Here is a 6,000-nt window from a genome sequence, read left to right as displayed (position 1 = left end):
ACAGAATCAACAACAACAAAGGTTACTAAAATAAAAAAAACAAAACAACTGTTAACATTTATTTGTTTTCTACTGTGATATCATTCATATTAATATCACCATGTTTCAGTGAGCCTGCTGTGACTGTGCACCTAACACAAGTCCACAGCTCTGGAGACACCGCTGAGAGCTGAGTGAACATTAAATGCATTCACACTCTGTATAGATGGAAGTATGCAAATTTTCAGACGATGTTTGCAGCACTGCATCCCAGCCTGACCGCAAAGATTTATCATGTGTGTTTCGATAAATAAATATTTGTTAACAGGATGAGTTACCCTCCAGTGAATTTGAAGATAACTTTATATTAATGTCACTTCCATCCCTTTTTCCTAGGGCGAGAAGCAGGGTACACCCTGGACAGGTCGCCAGTCTGTTACAGGGCTAACACACTCACATTAGAATCACTACCCTAACGTGCATGTTTCTGGATTTTGGGGAGGAACCCACGCAGACACGGGGAAAACACGCACAGCCGACACTGAAACTCTCCACCCTGGACCTTCTTGCTAGAAGGTGGATGGTGCCAGCACACAGCACCACCTGCTGCCCCTGCTGAACTTGGATCTAAATTGATGCTTAACGAAACTGTGAGATTTGCTGCTGCCAGCAGAGGGCGTGCTCGTGCCACTTTTCGTACTCGCTTGAATCCAGTGGCGCACTGAATGGCACGGCTGTAAAGAGGCAGGGCTGGGAGGCAGAGACACACGACACAGGTCTGCTCGGCAGAGGAGGAGGACTCAGTTCATAGCCAGCCTGCGGTGGAAATAAACGCTGCGTGTCCTACTCTAAACCGCAGTTTTGTATCGGTGGCTAGTCGCGTTGAAGAAACAGAAAGGTAAAGACTGCAGCAGCCGCTCAGACGGGAATATTTCCACAAGACTGCGCAGAAGAAGAAGACGATTACTGTGAGTTTGATGCGTCACACCAAAGATTCGTACAGACGAAAACAAAATGACAGTAGCCACCGACACAGATGTTCACCCAACATCTTTTACAACCTTGTGGACATTGTGTCTCACAGCGTCAGTTCTCAGGTGTTGTCACGACAGGTGAACAACTGCAGGTGTGCGAGTCAGCCAGCTGCTCCGTTTGTTGTCTGATAAAGAGGTGGAGGTGTCATTTCTCTGAATAACTCAGTTTAAAAAAAGAAAGAAAAGATATGTTCTGCCGAAAGAGTCATAATTTTAGATCTTCTTAACATATTCATGCTAAGTTCACGTGTGACATCAGGTGAATTCCATCCTTCACTCTGAATGTAAATCTTGTTGATTTTATTTAGATGAGTGCTGCTCTACAGTTCTGTCTTCCTTTATATATATTTTATAGCTGTTTTCTATTAAATGAAGTTTCCCCCCCTCATGTATCTGCACATGTGAGCCTGGGCTTGCACATTTACAGAGAAACAGACAGTTTGATGGGAAATGAGGCAAGCATAGTTGGAAGTTGTGCAGCTGAGGATGGAGCAAGGAAAGTGTGGTTCGAAATGTGATGACAGTTAATGGGTGAAGTGATCTTTTTAACTTCCTGTGTGTGTTTTGAGAGCCTGGTGAACGACAATTAGATTTCCACATTTCATGGCCTGGCACGTGGATACAATTCTCAGGAACCTTTCCTGCATTTGACATGCAAAACACCAAATTTCTCTCTGTACGTGCTGGCCCGCGCCTCAGCATCTGTCACGTTCTCACTGCTCTTTCTACAGCGAGGTGCTACATTTCTCTGCTGGTATTTGGCAGCTGAGCTCCTCACAGACAGCCCCTTTCATCCCGATGCGCCTCCACACCAAAGGCCTGAGCTGCGACCACTGTGAAACAGTTTTAAGAGTCCAAAAGAAGAAGAGCCACAACCTGTAGGCTGCTTTAGATACTGTTTAGTTGCGGCTCAGCTAACGAGTTTCTTTTTTACGTGATATATGATTGACTTCACTGAGTTTTGCTTTGTTGCTGTGAATAATCACATGGAAAGTATAAGAGTGCAGTTTTCTCTCGGTTATGAGGAGCAGTTGATGATAAATTCCTCCTTTTGGAAATGCTTCTGGTGTTATTCACGTTGTGGTTCATAAAGCAACAAATGCTGCTCAAATATCTTCTCATTGGTCCTTGAGATATTGCAGAAATTAGACGCTAATTTGAATAATCAGTCAAATCTGACTAGCTCCAAGCCGGCCTATACTACAAAGACAAAGCATCTATATATAAATGTGTAATCTCTTCATTAACTTCCTGTTCCTGCTTCATTTGACTGGGAGACAGGTGGGGTTTGTCCAGGCTGACCAGCTTGCCGCAGGATTTTTGACAGGAAAATGGCTCATGCAAATCCCCTGCTCTCTCCTTGGGAGTAACACCTGTGCTCCTGTCCTGTGCTGCCTGCTGCCTTTGCACTGAAAAGAGTGAAAAGCATTTGTGCATTACATAATGTTTTCCATTTGAGTGGCAACAGAAGTGCCTCAGCACCGCGAAGCCCAAACTGTCAACACAAATCATATTTGATGATTCTGTGACTTTCTGCAGTTTTGTGTCTTTCCCTGGAGTTTTACCAGATTCTTTCTTACTTCAGTAATTAAACAGAGGTACTTGTTTGCAGAGGGGCCTCACAGGGCGCTCATACAGCTTTTTTTCCCCAAATATATGAGCACCCTGTGTAAAAAGGTAGCACAATTACCAGCTGTAGGGTTTTTAAGTTCAGTCTTGTGATTTATGGGTCAAAGAGCACTGTGTGTACTGTGATCGTACTGTACCATGGGATTCGAGTAGTGATATGACCAAAATAACAGGCATATGAGACTCATTAAGACAGTTACATAAGTCAGTGGTCTGAACATTAGCTTGCAGCACTCTCATTCCAGATAATGGTTTGAGTGACATGTTCAGATTAGAGAAAAAAAAAGTCTCACTGTGTTGTGAAAATGAAATCTGGTACCTGGTAATGTTTGTGTGTGTTCAGTGCGACCTCTCCTCCCACTACAGCCATTCTAGCTCTTCTCTCTGAGGATCCTCCCTCACTATTGTCTGCAGTCTGTTTTGAAGCTGTCTAACATGCTGCGCTCCAGTTGCAACGAGCTGAAAGCATAACGGGAGTGTTTGCTTTCTTTCTGGAGTTTGTCATCTTGGGTTATCCGACACCATGTCAGCCTTTTCTTGCTTCTGCTCAATGCTCCGCTGTAGCGAAATCCAAGCTAATTCCTGCTTTGTTGCTTGTGAAGTACTGAAGTAAGTGTAGTGAAGAGCAGTATTCTGCCCTTCAGCTCCTCATGGGGTTAAAACTGCTTTGTAGTTTTTCTAGTACAGTAGAAAAACTACAAAGCAAAGTTTCTGTTTGGAAATTTATTTACTTTTTTTTTTATTGGTTGGTCTTTTTGGTTAATCAATTGCTAAATTAACAATTTAATACACTGGGTCAAAGTGACCAAATACCAGAGCTGAAGTATCTTTAGTATAGTCTGGCTGTACATGTTTGAGGCAGATAATGATATCATTTTAGAGTCTAAATATCCGACATGCACTAAGTTTCCGGGTTTAAAAAGTCTCCTTGGTTGTGAAGTTAACACGGACAGAGAAAATGAGCTAAATGGTATCCATCTATAATACAGATGACGGTGAATAAAACAATGTATGTCCTTCAAACAAGCCAGTCAGACACACTCGAGTCATATTTGGAGGTTTAGGCTCCATACGTCTGTCCAGCATGACCTCCTGAGCAGAGTGTGGGCTCGCCCTCTCTTTCTGTTCTGTTTTATTGTCCTCATTCACTGGCCAGGCTCCACTCGTGTCAGCACATACCACATAGGCCTGCTACTGACGGCCACCAGCGGCAGTGAGAACATTAAATCTAGAGTCTCTTATCTATTTTTGTGCCACACCCTTTAAACTTTGTGAGTTATAAGCAAAGAGGTAATCATCTCCCCAGGTGACTTGTTAGATACAGGAACTAAGAAAGAGGAAAAACCGCAAAGAGAATATGCGATAGGAACAGAAAAGTTCAAATTTATTAAATATGTTCAGGTTTGTCTGGCAGACCACAGCATCAAAAGTGTTTAGTTTAGTTTTTCTCTTCTCATACAAAGTGAAATAAGTCAAACTGATAGTTAAAGGGACACATCATCAATTGTACCATCTGATCATTTATTTTAGGCATGGAGCCCTAAAAAAGGCGTCTGTAGATCTCTTCACTTGCATTTCATGACAGTTCAGCTACATTCACATGTTGTTTGCCGAATGGAAAGAAAACCTCACAATATTCAAAGCGTTAATGTGTTATCTCCAGATCGTCACCCTCATCCTTGTTGCTCTTTTAGTTAAACCACTTAAATAGCCTTGAATTAGCTTCTTTTGTGCAACCCTCCATTTAAATTGATCGAAGTGTTGGATCTTATTTGGATATAAATGTGATGCATGTGTTTATTTTAAGCATGTTAGTGTTTTTTTGCTGTTTCCCCACTAAGTCAGTGGTTTGAAGTTCAGCGTGTTGTAATTATTGCTTGAAGAACGATGAAAAGATGCTGCTGAGTGGCAGCCGTTCTAGTGATGAAAAGCCAGGATGTCACAGCTTCTGCGACCAACTCAAACTTACTACAAACTTAAAATGACTTTCTAACCTCATACTTATAAATACAGAGACAATCTTTAAAAGAACGTCAGCGATCATCGCCGCGATGGTGTCTTCATGTACTTTGCAGCAGATGCAGAACTTCCCGGTATTATCGTTTTGATCTTAATGACCTCCAAACGGGAATTCCCATCTCTGTGGGCGAGCGGCACGTCAACACCAGCTTTTGAAAGAGTGGAAAAAAAGGAGACCTGCAGACATAATTGGCTCATAGTTCTTCTACACTGCATAACCATTAGTGGTTGTGTTGGCCGGTTGGAGGCTGCTGGCAGAGCGATCCGTTGGCAGCATCGCAGGAATTCCAATTATTTGGAGGTTGTGATGTTTTGTTGTTGTTGTTTTGGGCCGGCTGAGTCCCCTGTGGCCCCCTCCCACTCTCATGCCCTGATAATGACGAGGTTTGCGGAGGCCCACTTGGGGGACACTAGAGCGCCAGAGCGAGATGGCAGGAAGTAGAAATGAGTTGAGAGGATGGAGACGGTCGTCAAAGTATAAATCTTCTATTTTTTTTTTTTTAAATTCATTCATTTATTTATTTTTTTAGTAACCTGTGACTTCAGGTCAATAAAGGCCTGGCCATATACTCCCCTTTTAATCATGTGATAGTCTACTTCAGAGAAGTACATCATTTATGGATTCTCAGAAGTAGAGCATTTACGTTTGTGATATGCATAGGTAATAAAACGGCTTCTCTCGGCTTAAAGGGAAATATGAGGACCTTTGGACTACAGTGCAGGCTTTAGTAAAACTGACATGGGCAAGTCTGTCTCCTATTGTTTCTGTTCCATATGGTAGCGATATCCATGGGCCTTGACGTTGGGAGCAGAGGCTCGCTGTGGTTAGTTATCACTGGTAGTTAAGCATAATAAGCCTGCTGTAGTACGTTCTGTACAGCCGTGCTGTACTGTACCGTCCCATCGGAGCAGCGTCTCTGCTTCTGTGTCTTTAAAGAACATTGTCTCTGTTTTCTGTCCATTAACTCATCTCTATGTTTCTCCCCACCTCCCCCATGCCCTCAGCCGAATCATGTGACACACTGGACACAGAGGGTGACCTCCTCCTCACAGCTTCTCATGCGGAGTGGAGCTAGAACGAGACGCTCTCTGAATTACAAATAGACCGAATCTTCTCCCTGGGTTTCCTCTTGCTCAAGTTATCTTATATAATGAAATGGAGACATTTTTTGTGACTTTATTACCACAGATTTATCTCTTCTCTCAAGAAAAAGGGGTTTACATAGAATAAAACTTGATATAACTCCCGACTACACGTTTACAAGACAGCTTTTCAGAATCTCTGCCTCTCGCTGTCCTCCATCTTTTGTCCTACGTCCCTCGCCCCGTGTAGCTTGTT

General features: G+C 42.9%; 1 protein-coding gene across 2 annotated transcripts in view; it reads left to right on the top strand.

Annotated features, from left to right (window-relative positions):
• The first annotated feature begins 748 nt into the window (after positions 1-748).
• Positions 749-6,000, top strand: part of pip5k1bb (phosphatidylinositol-4-phosphate 5-kinase, type I, beta b) — a 32,389-nt gene continuing 27,137 nt past the window's right edge. For both annotated transcript variants that reach the window (XM_085425343.1, XM_085425342.1), the window contains exon 1: positions 749-947. The gene's annotated coding sequence lies outside the window, so the exon portion shown is untranslated. The remainder of the gene's footprint in view (positions 948-6,000) is intronic.

Source organism: Rhamphochromis longiceps, linkage group LG12 (assembly GCF_057381845.1).
Source record: "Rhamphochromis longiceps isolate RC_006_pf linkage group LG12, R_longiceps_female_GT1.1, whole genome shotgun sequence".
NCBI classification, from domain to species: Eukaryota; Metazoa; Chordata; class Actinopteri; order Cichliformes; family Cichlidae; genus Rhamphochromis; species Rhamphochromis longiceps.
Note: the sequence above shows the minus strand (reverse complement) of the source record. Positions and strands in the feature narration are given on the sequence as shown.